Here is a 15,794-nt window from a genome sequence, read left to right as displayed (position 1 = left end):
CATCAGGCCGTCAAACCTGTCCGCTAAACATTGAAAGGTGACAGTGTTTATTGTGACGGGGTTCCATTTATGAAGACACATCTTGATGATTCACACATGTAAAAATTTGTATATTATGTTCATGACATAATGACATAAATAAACATTTCCTTGCACTTGCCATGCTTGTTGAACATTTTCTCTGCTGATGCCCCCTGAATATATTAGAGAACATGGTGTCGAGGTTGAGATAAAAGTCTTTAAATATAGGCAGCAAACAGCAGCAGGGACTGCAGTGAACAAGATTTACGTGACATATTTGTGCTTATATTGGTGGGTGAAATAAGATACTAAACACACAAAATCCTACATTTGAGCTCGCGTAAAAGATTGCTCTGTCTATGGAGATAGCATCAAAGAATGCTCAGGAATTTTGTCCTATGCCAGTGATCATAACACACTTCAGGGGAACTTAAAAAAAAATGGTAAAATGGGCTTTCACATAACAGATGAAATTTTACACAGAGAAGTGTGAAGTGATACAATTTGGAAGGAAGAATGCCATATAAATGAAAGGTTACAATTCTAAACTGGGTGCAGGAGCAGAGAGACAATGTACACCAATGTTAGAAGGATTGAAAAGGTTGCTTAGAGCAAACAGGACACTTGGCTTTATTAATAGAGGCATAGAGTAAAAACATATAAGTTATGCTAAACCTTTATAAAATACTGGGAATGAATGGCCTCTTCCTGTACCTCCACAGAAAGCTTCCATTCCAGGTTTACACACACTCGTCAGGATCACTCTCCACAGATCCCGCCACTCCAGGCTCGGACACCCACTTCAGGATCACTCTCCACAGATCCCGCCATTCCAGGTTCGGACACCCACTTCAGGATCACTCTCCAAAGATCCCAGCACTACGGGCTTGGAGACCCTCTTCAGAGATCCTAAATCTCCAGACACGGACATCCTTTGAGGACCACTCTCCACAGATTCTGCCCTCCAGGCTCAGACACCCTCTTCAGAATCACTCTCCATACATCCCGCCGCTCCACGCACGGATATCTCCCTCAGGATCAGATCAAAGAATGTTGCTTGTCACTTATCAGCTCAAGCCTGAATGTTGTTCAGGTCTTGCTGCTTGCAGGCACAGACTGCTTCAGTATCTGAGGAGTTGTGAATCATCAGCGAACATTCCCACTTCTCACTTATGTTGAAGAGAAAGCCATCAATGAAACAGCTGAGGATGTTTGGGCCTAGGACACTGCCCTGAGAAACTAGGTATCCAGTCTTGAATGGTGGTCGACAATTAAATAACGAACCAGATGAGGAGGCTCCAAAAACATCCCTATCCTCAATGTTGGTGGAGCCGAGCACGTCAGTGCAAAAGATAAAGCTGAAGCATTTGAAACCATCTTCAGTCAGAAATTGCTCAGTGGATGATTCAACTTGGCCTCTTGAGTTCCCCAGCATCACAGCTTCCAGTTTTCAGCCAATTTGCTTCACTCCACATAATGGCAAGAAACAGCTGCAGGCACTCGATACAGCAAAGACTATGGGCCCGAACATCATTCCGGCTCTAGTACTGAAGACTTGTGCTCCAGAACTCGCTGCGCCCTCAGCCAAGCTGTTCCAGTAGAGCGAGAACACAGGCATCTACTTGCTGCCCCATCAGTCTACTATCAATCATCAGCAAAGTGATGGAAGATGTCACCAACAGTGCTATCAAGCACCACACACTTAGCAATAATCTGATCATCGATGCTCAATTTAGGTTCTGCCAGGGTCTCTCAGCTCCAGGAAATAATTTGGCAGATCGAGGAGAATGTGGGAAAATGTGAGGTTATCCACTTTGGTAGGAAGAATAGAAAAGGAAAATATTATTTAAATTGTGAGAGATTACAGAATGCTGCGGTGTAGAAGGATCTGGGTGTCCTCGTGCATGAATCACAAAAAGTTACCATGCAGGTACAGCAAATAATTAGGAAGGCAAATGGAATGTTACCCTTTATTGCAAGGGGGATGGAGTATAAAAGTAGAGAAGTCTTGCTACAAATGTACATGGTGCTGGTGAAACCACACCTAGAGTACTGTGTACAGTTTTGGTCTCCTTATTTAAGGAGGGATATACTTGCATTGGAGGCAGTTGAGAGAAGGTTCATTGGATTGATTCCTGTGATGAAGGTGTTGTCTTATGAGGAAAGTTGAGCAGGTTGGACCGATACTCATTGGAGTTGAGAAAAATGAAAGGTGAACGTATTGAGACATATAAAATTCTGAGGGGGCTTGACAGGGTAGATGCTGAGAGGATGTTTCCTCTTGTGGTGGAATCTAGAACTAGGGGACACAGTTTCAGATTTAGGGGTTTTTCATTTAAGAAGGAATTTCTTCTCTCAGAGGGTCATTAATCTTTGGAATTCTCTACCGCAGAGAGCAGTGGAGGCTGGGTCATTGAATGTCTTCACGATTTTTATCTACAAGAGAGCCAAGGGTTATGTGCGCAGGCAAGAAAGTGGGGTTGAGGTCATGATCAGGTCAGCCATGATCCTATTGAATGGCGGAGCAAGCTCGAGGGGCCAAATGGCCTACTCCTGCTACTAGTTGTTCTGATCTTATGTTGTTATGATCTCATTGCAGCTTGGTCCAAACAGAGATGAAAGAGTGGAATTCCAGAGGAGAGGTGAGAGTGATTGCCCTTGAGTGAGTGTGGCATCAAGGATCCCTAGCAAAATTGAAGTCAATGGGAATCAGGGGGAAAACTCTCCACTTGCTGGAGTTGTACCTCACACAAAACAAGATGGTTGTGGTTCGTGGAGGCCAATCATCTCAGCCCAGGACATTGCTTCAGTAGTTTCTCAGGGTAGTGTCGTAGACCCAAACATCCTCAGCTGTTTCATTGACGACTTTCCCTTCAAAATAAGTCAGAAGTGGGAATGTTAGGTGATGATTCACAACTCCTCAGTTGAAGCAGTCTGTGCCTACAAGCAGCAAGACCTGAACAATATTCAGGCTTGAGCTGATAAGTGACAAGCAACCTTCTGGCCACACAAGTGCCAAGCAGTGAACATCTCCAATGAGAGAGAGAAAAAAATCTACCTTTTGATATTCAGAGCATTATCATCGCTGAATCCCCCACCATCAATATGTTGGGGGTTACCATTGACCAGAAACTAAACGGGACCAGTCAGATCTATGCTGCAGCTATAAGCGCAGGTCAGAGATTAGGAATTCTGCAGCAAGTGGGAAAGATTAGGAATTCTGGGGGCGGCACAGTGGCGCAGTGGTCAGTGGCGCAGTGGTGAGCACCGCAGCCTCACAGCTCCAGCAACCCGGGTTCAATTCTGGGTACTGCCTGTGTGGAGTTTGCAAGTTCTCCCTGTGTCTGTGTGGGTTTTCTCCGGGTGCTCCGGTTTCCTCCCACAAGCCAAAAGACTTGCAGGTTGGAAGGTAAATTGGCCATTATAAATTGTCCGATAGTATAGGTAGGTGGTAGGGAAATATAGGGACAGGTGGGGATGTGGTAGGAATATGGGATTAGTGTAGGATTAATATAAATGGGTGGTTGATGGTTGGCACAGACTCGGTGGGCCGAAGGGCCTGTTTCAGTGCTGTATCTCTAAACTAAACTAAGTATCTCACCTCCTGATACACCAAAACCTGTCCACCATCTACAAGGCACAAGTCAGGAGTGTGATGGAATACATCCCACTCAACAACACTCAAGAAGCTCAATACCATCCAGGACAAAGCAGCCCACTTAATCGCCACCTAACCCACCACCTTAAACATTCACTCTCTCCACCACCAGTACACAGAGTCTGCAGTGTGTACCATCTCTATATGCACTGCAGTAACTCGCCATGTATCCTTCAACAGCACCTTTCAAACCCGTGACCTCTACCACCTCGAAGGACAAGGGCAGCAGATGCATGGGAACTCGCCATCTGCAGGTTCCCCTCCAAGTCACTCACCATCCTGACTTGGAACTATATCGCCATTTCTTCACTGTTGTTGGGTCACAATCCTCGAACTCCCTCCCCAACGGCGGTGTGGGTGTTCCTGCACCACATGGACTGCAGCAGTTCAAGACGGCAGCTCACCACTACATTCTCAAGGGCAATTAGGGATGGGTAATAAATGCTCACCTTATCAGCGATACTCACATCCAAGAATGAATAAAAAACAAATCACTCTCCACAGATTCCCCACAATCTGGGCTTGGACATTCGCTTCAGGAGCACAGAGCTTTATATAACTGCAACATGAGTTCCAAACTTCATATTCCGTTCGCTTTTCACATTATTTTCTCCCAGTCCACTAGCTTTTAGTAATTCTGTATTCGGGTCTCGGCTCCTCCACAGTTTCTAACATCTCACCTCTTACAAAAAAACACTCTGATCTATCTTTCTTCAGTATTACATGACCCCACATTTTAAACTCCATCTGTCAAAGCATTGCTCACTCACTTAATCTATCAAGAAGATTTGAAAATAAATTTCTTGCCAAAGGATAATATTCTGCTTCTGCTCCCTCGCCGTTTGCTTTTCCCATTAGTCTTTCACTTGGTGTAAATCCAGAGAATATAAAGATGGAAGGAAGGGAGGGAGGGAAAATCCTGCTCCGTTTTGTGATCCCAATTTGATCTTCATTCCAGTCCAATTTGGGTGAAGAATCCCAATTGTCTGTCTCAATTTTAATAATATATAAACAATTCTGGAAACACCGTCTGGAAATTGACAAGAACAGGTTTCCAGTCTGACTTTATGCAAAAAGTCCCCCATTAGAAATAAAGGAACTATACAGCTCACAAACTAACAACAAGGATGGGATTTGAACCCATACATGAAGAACACAATGCATTAGCAGTCCATCACCTTAACCTTGCAGCCACCTTGTCAGCTGCACAATCATGGCTGTCACCTTCAGCACAGCTCCTGGCTGTGCAGCCAGCTGCAGTGACCCAATGATTCAGGCATCTGAGTGATGTTAATCATGATGTGATCAAATGATTGCATGTTCCACTCTTTCCGTGTTGGGTTTTCACACTGAGTGGAAACGTGTTGGACATGGTCTGGAAATGTTTCACACCGCTCCATTCCCTATTTCATTTACTTACAGAAGGTATATTTCCATCATTATACAACCCATAAGATGAACTTTTTTCAAAAGACTTCAGTGTATTTAACTCTGTGTCCAACACTGTGAGGCAGCTTTCTGTGTTTATAAAGAGTGCAATTTAATGACTGGTCTCTTGGATCTTGGGTCAAACAGGGTGACAGATAGAGGTCTGTGTGCAGAGGGTTTGGAGGTGAGCTCTGATTCCTAACCCTTTCTGGATTGTGAGGAATAAAGAATGAATGAGAGAGAGAGAATGTGGGAGAAGGGATGATGGAAGAATTTGTTTGTGAACCTGATTAAAAGTGGCTCAAACGCAAGATAATATTAAGATATCAAGAGCAGAACATTAACATAATCTGAGTTCCGCGATCTGGTCGGGTCCCATTCCCCTGAAGTGAGGAATGAACGGGTGGGAAATTCCACCTGGAGTTATATTTGTCTCCAATGAAGATGAGTTCACAGTGAGGATGGAATAGCTCAGTTGGGAGAACACTAGATTGAAGAACCAGGATACAATCCCTGGTTTCATCAGTTTTAATTTGGTGTCTCCATCATTTTAAGTAGAGAGAATCAGAGGGGAGATTTTCCACTCTTGGCCCCATGGGCTGAATTTTAAACTAACGGTGCGGCTCTCGGCAGAGACACCGGAAGCGGGTGTCGTCACCACACGAGTGAAATGTGGCCGACCGACTCCGATCACGGAGCAGCCGACCAATTAATGAAGGGGAGGCGTGGGGCCCATGTAAACAAGGACCTGAGGCAGGGAACAAGGCACCGATGGCACCGACATCTGACACAACGGCAGGTGCTGACACCATATTTAAAGGGCTGCCAACCCTGCATTCACTGCTGCCTGGTTTAAAGGAGTGTCTTCCTGAGAGCCCTCTGATGCCCCAGGACCCGTTCTGCTGCCTCTGCTGCCCCAGGACCCGTTCTGCTGCCTCTGCTGCCCCAGGATCCGTTCTGCTGTCTCTGCTGCCCCAGGACCCGTTCTGCTGTCACTGCTGCCCCAGAACTCGTTCTGCTGCCTCTGCTGTCCCAGGACACGTTCTGCTGCCTCTGATGCCCCAGGACCCGTTCTGCTGCCTCTGATGCCCCAGGACCCGTTCTGCTGCCTCTGCTGCCTGCTGAGTAAGGAGCTGAATGCGAGCCTGCAGTGACCATGGTCCCACGGTTTAGCGATGCCTCCCTGCAGGTTCTCCTCCAGGTGGCAAGAGAAAGGTGGAAGATCCTCTTCCCCAGGGATGGGAGGTGGAGACCTGCCCACCTGACCAAGCAAATCTGGCTGAAGATAGTCGGTGAGGTCAGCAGACGTGGGGTCACCCCCAGAACATGGATCCAGTACAGGAAGTGGGTCAATGACCGGATCCAGGCTGCTCAGGCGAAAACTCAAAACACTTTGGACCCTTTGGACATTGCATGTGGCAGAGTGAGAGGGAGTGTTTGGTGGAAAGGGAGTGACCACCCAGTCATGTGTATTGGGGAAGGGCAGCAGGACATGCTGCCTGAGGCTTGGCTGCATCTCGGTGAGAGGTGCACGTCAGTCATTGTATAAACTCACACAGTCCCTCGAGAGGGGCCACATGCAGGAGGAATACGTGTGTCCCCATCATGGACTGCTGGACTATCACCATCAGAGATGTTGGGCTTGTCCCCGCTGGGAGACTAACTTTGTTCATCATTGTGTCTGCAGGAGAAGACATCCCACAATTGGAAAGAGCGTGTCAAGACCGGCGGTGGATGCCTTATCTCCATGTCCTCATCCCGATGGAGGAGGAGGCCATGGAACAGGCAGGGCAGCAAAGCAGCTGCTCCATAGCTGATGGAGAGACAGGGACACCTACCCAAGAGAGTGAGTGAACATCTCCTGGGGCACAAGGGAGCATCTGCTGCAAAGGAGCCACACTGCTCATCTGTTCACCACTGCATCAATGGAGCTGCACGTTAGGGGTGGTTGGAATGTCATGATGGGAAGACCCTAACCCTTCAATGTCCCTGTTTTCTCATGAAGGCCCGGATGAACGACAAAAGCAAAGAGCTGGAGAGACTGGGGGACAGCCGGACATGTCTGAGGAGGAGGAGGGAGCCTCAGAGGGTGCACCATCACCTCATTCCCCTGCGCCCTTCACCAGCACAGAAACTCTCACGTTGGTGGGTATCCGTTCGCGGTTAGATTCTGGCATACAAACTGGTGAGCACATCACAGACAGGCCCGGGCAGCTGGCGGAGGCTGTGACAGCCGAGGCCACTGGGAGTTGGTGGTTTGTGGGAGGCCAGGCCCATGCTGTGCCCTAGGCTGATGACGTGCCTCTTGTGTCACCAGCAACACGGGAAAGGCTGCAGCTGCAGTGAGAGGTCAGGCAACATCTGGCAGAGTTGCCAGAGGCAATGTGTACCCAAGCACGGACGATGGAGGAGTCCATCCAGGCCTTGGGTGCTGCACTGTCTCTGATGGGGGTGTGTCTGGCTTCCTCCATTGAGAGATTGGTGACTCTCATGGAGAACCAGATCCAGCCGATCAATCAGTGGCTGCCGGAGATGTGCGCAGACCTGCACTCCATCACTTTGTCCAGGAGCTCCATCCAGTGGTGACAAGGTGAGAGGGGGGACGAGGCACCTGAACTCTCCACTTGGTCCACGTCCCTCTCAGGTCAGCAGGGAGGTACAAGTGTGTCTTATAAGGGGGAGGAGCAGCTGGCTGCTACATCTGGGGTCTCCTCTCAGGGTGCTCCTGGTGTGGACGGTAATTCCAAAGTCCCTCTGCCAGTGACACCAGTGATGCCAGCACCTCCATCATCCTCGATGACAGAGGGGGTCCCTGTACCTGTGCAGGAGGCCCTCAGTGTGCCAGGGCCCTCCAGGCCTCAGGCAGCAGAGGACGGCCGCCAATGTCATCCCAAGCCATGGAGCAGCAAGGTCAGCAGCCTGTCTCCACCTCAGCTGACAGAGCAGGGGGAGTAGCAGGTAGGAACACCCGGAATAGATTTAAGAAGAGCACCTAGATTCACTGAGGGGTTCACGGGTGAATGTACATTCCAGATGGATAGGGTTGTGTTTGGTGTCACACAGAATAAAGAAATGATGTTCTCTCACTATGTCTCCTTCCTGTTGTTGATGCCATTTGGGACTTCATTTCAACCCTTCCTCCCAAGGGGCTGGAAGTGAGGGACCAAGCCCTGAGTTCACAAAGCTTCGGCCTTGTCACTGTGCGATGTGTACCTGGGCGCTGTAGTGTAGAAGGAAGGAGGTGACAACAGGGCTGTTTAAAGCTAAGACTTTATTGCTGTGGTTCCAGAAGGTGGTAAGGCTCAAAGGAAACGTGAATGTATAAGGGTGTCTCGTGTCTCCCTTGTGTGTATCTCATGGAGGCTTTCCTGCTGTGCCTGAGGTCCTTCATCTGGCACTGCTTGGGCAGCATCCTCCTCCACATCCTCATCATCAGAGGAGACATCACACTCCATGATATCCACACGAGTCAACACCTCACCCCTCTGTCATGCCAGATTGTGCAGAGCACAGCAAGCCACCATGATACGGGAGACCCTCGCTGGGACATACTGAAGGGCTCCACAGGAACAATCTAAGTGCCTGAATCTCATCTTCAGGAGACCAATGGCCTCTTTGATGGTCGCTCGGGTTGACCCGCAGCAGGTGTTGTACCTCTCCTCTGAATCGTTGTGTGGGTTCCTCACAGGCGTCAGTACTCATGTTCTCACTGGGTTGCCCTTGTCTCCAAGGATCCATCTCAGAAAGCGCATGGGGCCACGGAAAGGTTCTGGCACCTGGGAGTGCCTTGGTATGCAGGCGTTGTGGCTGCTTCCCGGGATTTGTGCACACACCTGTAGGATCCATTTGTGATGGTCACAGACCAGTTACACACTGAGCAAGTGGAAGCCCTTCCTGTTGAAGGCTGCTGGCTGGTCTGCAGGAGCCTTGATGGTCACATGGGTGCAGTCGATGACACCCTACACCTGGGGGAATCCAGCGATGGCCCCGAATCCTCTAGCCCTCTCAGCGTGACTGTTTGGATCGATGTGCACATAGTCACCGGCCCTCCTGAACAGGACATTGGTGACCTCCTTGATGCACTGATTCACCATAGACTGTGAGATTCCACACATATCGCCAGTGGATCCCCGCAATGATCTGCTGGTGGAGAAGTTCAGTGGCACGGTGACCTTCAGTGACACTGGCATCAGGTGCCCACCAAGTCCCATGGGGCACAGCTGCATCATGGCAGAGAGATCAGTGACAACCTCCGTGGAGAGGTGCAGTCTGTGGAGACACTGTCACTCGGACATCTGCAGGTAGTTGAACCTCGGCTGACGTGTTCCTCTGCCTCCTTCTCCTGCCTCCTGTTCGAGGCTGGCCCTCCTATGGGCCCCCAAGCTGCTGTGGTGTCCCTGCTGGTGCCTGCGCCTCCCTCCCTCCCTCTCTACTCCTCCTCCTCTTCAATGGGAGCCTCGAATCCAGGGTGAATGAGGCCCATGACAGGTTGCCCCTCCCTGAGTGCAAGGCCTTCACAGTAAACAACACCCAGCCACATTTAACTCATTTGTCACCCTCAATGAGGTGGCACTGCCCCAATAACACCCTGGTGTGGCTCACCCTGCAGAGCTGGCACATTGGCCCCCACTCCTGACAGTGTTTCCCGATGCCCTTTCCCCCTCCACCCTTGCTGCCAAGTTACGCTGCCTCACCCGACAGCTTCCCAGTGAAGCCAACACTCAGCTCCCACCTCCCAGTCACCTCCTTTAACCAGGCGAGGCTCTGAAGCCCCAGGGTTCCCGTGTGCTATTAATTCAATTGGATCCAGTGAATAAAATTGCTGACAATTGGACTCATAAATACTTTAAATGCCTTCTTGCCGTGTGGATGTGCGAAGTCTGCCCTCCATGTCAGCCGCCGACAGAAATATCCGGTCCGACATCTTCCATCCCTATTTTATACACCCCCCCTCCCCCTCCCCAGCATCCATTCCCATCTCCAACGGTCCCTTAAAATTCTGGCCCATGTCTCTAAGACTAAAGGGAGTGAAACTACAGCTGCTCCTTAGACTGAACAGGGAGAGCTGCTCTCTCTGTGTTGAAAGTGAATGAATCTGCTCTTTACCTTGTCTTACTGGAACGTTCACTGTCTGGAAATGTCTGTTTGAAAATGTTTTCCTGTTATATTAATGGAGCAGAGGAGCAGAAGTGAGGTACTGTTCAACAGAGAGGTTTGGAAGTGGGTGAAGGGGTGGAGTGACGGTGGGAGTGAGAGGCGCAGTGAGTTGGCCATTCTCAATAGAGTGTCAGGAATGAAGGTCAGAGGAACAGACCAGGCAGGAAACACAGAAAGAGCGAGGAGAAGCTGGTGTGAAAAACAGAGATTAAACAACAGGCTTGTTCAGTCAGTTCCGAAGAAGGGTCACTGATCCGAAACGTTAACTCTGCTTCTCTTTCCACAGATGCTGCCAGACCTGCTGAGTGAATCCAGCATTTCTTGTTTTTGTTTCAGTTGGTTTGGGTCTGGTGTTTAGAATACCCGGAATCTGGGTTCACTTCACTTCCAACTCAGCAATTGTACCAACATTATGTTCATAAAACCATAGAATGATACACAAAGAAGGAGACCATTTGGTCCATTGTGTCAATGCTGTCTCTTTGGTTGTGTTATCCAATTAGTTCTGATGCTCAGCTTTTTCCTGTAATCTGTACATTTTCCTTCCAGTATTTATCCCTATTGCTTTTCAAAGTTACTACTGAATCTGCTTTCAAGTCCTGATCAGACAGTGCATTCCAAATCACAACACATCACCGTATAAATCCCGACCTCATTTCGCCTCTGGTTCTTTTCTCAATCACCTGATAAATACATCCTCTGGTTACTGACCCTTTTGCCACTGGAAACAATTTCTCCTTATTTAACTTATTGAAAACCTTCTTGATGATGTCACATACTAGACTGCCAGTAAAACTGAAGCCCATGTAATAAAAGGGACAATGACAGCATGGATATGAAATTAGCAGACTGATAGGAACATAGGAGCAGGAGTAGGCCATTCAGCCCGTCGAGCCAACCCCGCCATTCAATATGATGATGACTGATCATCCACTTCAATGCCTTTTTCCCACACTATCTCCATATCCCCTATGTCATTTGCATTTAGAAATCTGTCAATCTCTGCTTTAAACATACTCAATGACTGAGCTTCCACAGCCCTCTGGGGCAGAGAATTCCAAAGATTCACAACCCTCTGAGTAAAGAAATTTCTCCTCGTCTCTGTCCTAAGTGGCTTTCCCCTTATGTTGAAATTGTGTCCCCTGGTTCTAGATTCCTCAACCGGAGGAAATAGCTTCATCTACCTGTCTATCCCTTTAAATATATGGTAAGTTTCAATGAGATCACCTCTCATTCTTCGAAACTCTAGAGAATACAGTCCCAGTTTCCCCAAAATCTCTTCATAGGACAGTCCCGCCACCCCGGGAACAAGTCTGGTGAACCTTCGTTGTACTCCCTCTATGGCAATGATATCCTTCCTAAGGTAAGGGGACCAAAACTGCACACAGTATTCCAAAGTGCAGTCCAACCAAGGTTATATACAACTGAAGCAAGACTTCACTACTCCTGTACTCAAATCCTCTTGTGATAGAGTCTAACATGTCATTCGCCTTCCTAATTGCTTGCTGCACCTGCATGTTAGCTTTCAGTCACTTACTGACAAGGACACCCAGGCCCCTTTGTCCATCTACACTTTCTAATCTCTTACCATTTAAGAAATGATCTGCACATCTGTTTCTCCTACCAAAGTGGACAACCTCACATCTTTGCACATTATATTCCATGTGCCACTTTCTTGTCCACTCACTAAGTCTGTCCAAATCCCCTTGAAGCCGCTTTGCATCTTCCTCACAACACACATTCCCACCTAGTTTTGTGTCATCTGCGAACTTGGAAATAGTACATTTGGTCCCCACATCCGAATCATTGATATATATTGTGAACAGCTGGGTCACAGTGTGGTGGTGAACAGTTGTATTTCTGTCTGGAGGAAGGTTTACAGTGGGTTCCCCATGGTTCCTCATAACTTCAGTTATGTGCAGAGACTGGAAAAGCTGGGGTTGTTCTCCTTGGAGCAGAGCAAGTTCAGAACAACTTTGACAGAGTTAGAATCAAGGAATCAAATGGTTACAGTACAGAAGGAGACCATTCAGTCCATCATGTCCATGACAGCTCTTTGCAAGAGCAAATCAGCTAATTCCACTCCTCTGCCCTTTCATTGTAACCCTGCAAATTTTCTCTATTCAGGTGTTTATCCAATTCCCTTTTGAAAGCCACGATTGAATCTGCCTCCAGCACACTCTCAGGCAGTGTATTCCAGATCCAAACCACTCGCTCTGTCCCACACCCCTGGTACCATTGCAGAAAATCTCTTCTGTTCATTTCATCCCTCATAAATAATTGAAATGAAATGTTTATTAGGAAATGCACAACATAAAAAGGAGAGAGAAATAAATGCTGAGCAAAATAGAAGTCAATGTTTGGAAGGTAAAAAGAGCAAAAGATGTAACTTTTATTGTGAGAGGAATATATCACACTTTGGGGATTTTGTAAGAGGATTTATTGATAAACCTGGGATTTGAGAGGAAGCTGGTTCATGGTTTACAGAACAAATTCAGCCCCTGGGATGGAGCCAACAGCTGCACTGTCCAATAACAGACAGGACGGGGACACTGTCTCAGGCCTAGTGAGCTCAGTCGATGAAAGCATGAAACTCTGAATCTCAAGTTTTTGAGTTTGAGCCCCACGGTGGGTGTTTTTTATTTCCTTTTTAGGCTGATTTTACAGGCATTCTCCAGCTCTGAATTCCTCGGCAGAGAGTTCAAGGAGTGTTTGAAATGAGATTCAACAGCAGTATGAGAAAGTCTCTCCTTGATTCAGGACTCTTACCTCTCTGCAGCAACTCGCTGCTGAAGATTGAACTTTATCTCATTTCATTCTCAGCTGAGGGTCAGTGTGGATCACTGGGACTTCTGGCTGTCTCCCACTTCACAATCCATCAGTGCTGAGAAAGCAATGGGGAATATTACTCACATGTTACAATGTTTTATAAATACTTGAATGTATTTCACACTGTGTCTAACAGTGTGAATCTCCCCTGGTATATCAGCTCACCAATACTTCAACAGAACATTCACATAATGTGAGCTCTGAGATCTGTTCAGATCCCATTCCCAAGACCTGGAAAGTGGGATTGGGCTGGATCGCTCTTTTTCAGCTGGCACAGACACGATTGCTAAATGGTCTCATTCTGTGCCATAAATTTTCTCCATTTTCTATGTTCTATGAAGTGAGGTGTGATTGGGAGGGGCAATTCCACCAGGGTTATATTTTCTCCCAAAACAATGACACAAGGGATTCTTCACTTTTTTATTCATTCATTCATGCGATGTGGGCGTTGCTGGCCAGGCCAGCATTTACTGCCCATCCTTAATTGCCCTTGAGAAGGTGGTGGGGTGGGCTGCCTTCTTGAACCACCCTTGAGTGAGTGTGGCATCAAGGATCCCTAGCAAAATTGAAGTCACTGGGAATCAGGGGGAAAACTCTCCACTTGCTGGAGTCGTACGTCGCACAAAACAAGATGGTTGTGGTTCGTGGAGGCCAATCATCTCAGTCCAGGACATTGCCTCAGGAGTTTCTCAGGGTAGTGTCCTAGACCCAAACATCCCAGCTGTTTCATTGACGACTTTCTCTTCAACATAAGTCAGAAGTGGGAATGTTAGATGATGACTCACAACTCTTCAGATACTGAAGCAGTCTGTGCCTGCAAGCAGCAAGACCTGAACAACATTCAGGCTTGAGCTGATAAGTGGCAAGCAATCTTCTGGCCACACAAGTGCCAAGCAGTGAACATCTCCAATGAGAGAGAAAAAAAATCTACCTTTTAATATTCAGAAGCATTATCATCGTTAATTCCCCCACCATCAATATCTTGACCAGAAACGTAACTGGACCAGTCACATCTATGCTGTGGCTATAAGCGCAGGTCAGAGATTACGAATTCTGCAGCAAGTATCTCACCTCCTGACACCCCAAATCCTGTCCACCATCTACAAGGCACAAGTCAGGAGTGTGATGGAATACATCCCACTCAACAACACTCAAGAAGCTCAACACCATCCAGGACAAAGCAGCCCACTTGATCGGCACCTAACCCGCCACCTTAAACATTCAATCCCTCCACAACCAGTAAACAGTGGCTGCAGTGTGTACCATCTCCATATGCACTGCAGCAACTCGCCAAGTATCCTTCAACAGCACCTTCCAAACTCGTGACCACTACCACCTCGAAGGACAAGGGCAGCAGATGCATGGGAACTCACTAACTGCAGGTTCCCCTCCAAGTCACTCACCATCCTGACTTGGAACGATATCGCCATTTATTCACTGTTGTTGGGTCACAATCCTGGAACTCCCTCCCCAACGGCAGTGTGGGTGTTCCTGCACCATATGGACTGCATCAGTTCAAGAAGGCAGCTCTCCACCACCTTCTCAACGGCAATAGGAATGGGTAATAAATGCTCGCCTTATCAGCGATACTCACACCCAAGAATGAATAAAAACCAAATCACTCTCCACAGATTCCCCACAATCTGGGCTTGGACATTTACTTCAGGAGCACAGAGCTTTATATCACTGCAACATGAGTTCCAATCTTCATATTCTGTTCACTTTTCACATTATTTTCTACCAGTCCACTAGCTTTTATTAATTCAGTATTTCGGGTCTCTGCTCCTCCGCCGTTTCTAACATCTCACCTCTTACAAAAAAACACTCTGATCTATCGTCGGTAGTCGATGACCCCTCATTTTAAACTCCATCTGCCAAAGCATTGCTCACTCACTTAATCTATCAAGAAGATTTGAAAATAAATTTCTTGCCAAAGGATAATTTTCTGCATCTGCTCCCTCGCCATTTGCTTTTCCCATTTGTCTTTCACTTGGTGCAAATCCAGAGAAAGTAATGATGGAAGGAAGGAGGGGAGGAAAAATCCTGCTCCGTTTCGTGATCCCTATTTGATCTTCATTCCAGTGCAGTTTGGGTGAAGAATTCCAATTGTCTGTCTCAATTTTAATAAAGTATAACAAATTCTGGAATCACTGTCTGGACATTGACAAGAACAGGTTTCGAGGCTGACTTTACAAATAAGCTCACCCAACATAAATAATACACGAAACAGCTCATAAACTAGCAACAAGGATGGGATTCGAACCCACGTGTGCAAAGCACAATGGATTAGCAGTCCATCGCCTTAACCTCTCGGCCACCTTGTCAGTTGCAGAAGCATAGCTGTCACCTTCAGCACAGCTTCTGGCTGTGCAGCCGGCTGTGGAATGATGGAAATATATCTTCTGTAAGTAAATGAAGTTGGGAATGGAGCGGTGTGAAACATTTCCAGACCATGTCCAACACGTTTCTACTCAGTGTGAAAACCCACCACGGAAAGACTGGAACATACAAACATTTCAACACATCATGATTAACATCACTCAGACACCTGAACCATTAGGTCACTGACGAAGTCATGATGACCGAATTTCTCATGAAATGACAACTGAACTAACTGACTGGAAGAATTGCTTTAACCCCACATGATCAGCGAGGCACAGCATCAGGCTGACTTGTCGGGTGGTGTAAACAGATATCACTG

General features: G+C 47.4%; 1 non-coding gene across 1 annotated transcript; it reads right to left on the bottom strand.

Annotated features, from left to right (window-relative positions):
* Positions 1–15,335: 15,335 nt before the first annotated feature.
* On the bottom strand, positions 15,336–15,417 carry trnas-gcu (transfer RNA serine (anticodon GCU)). Its single transcript has one exon. It is a non-coding gene; the product is annotated as a tRNA-Ser (tRNA).
* Positions 15,418–15,794: the final 377 nt, after the last annotated feature.

Source organism: Heterodontus francisci, chromosome 35 (genome assembly GCF_036365525.1).
Source record: "Heterodontus francisci isolate sHetFra1 chromosome 35, sHetFra1.hap1, whole genome shotgun sequence".
NCBI lineage: Eukaryota > Metazoa > Chordata > Chondrichthyes > Heterodontiformes > Heterodontidae > Heterodontus > Heterodontus francisci.
This window is presented reverse-complemented; position numbering and strand designations above follow the sequence as displayed.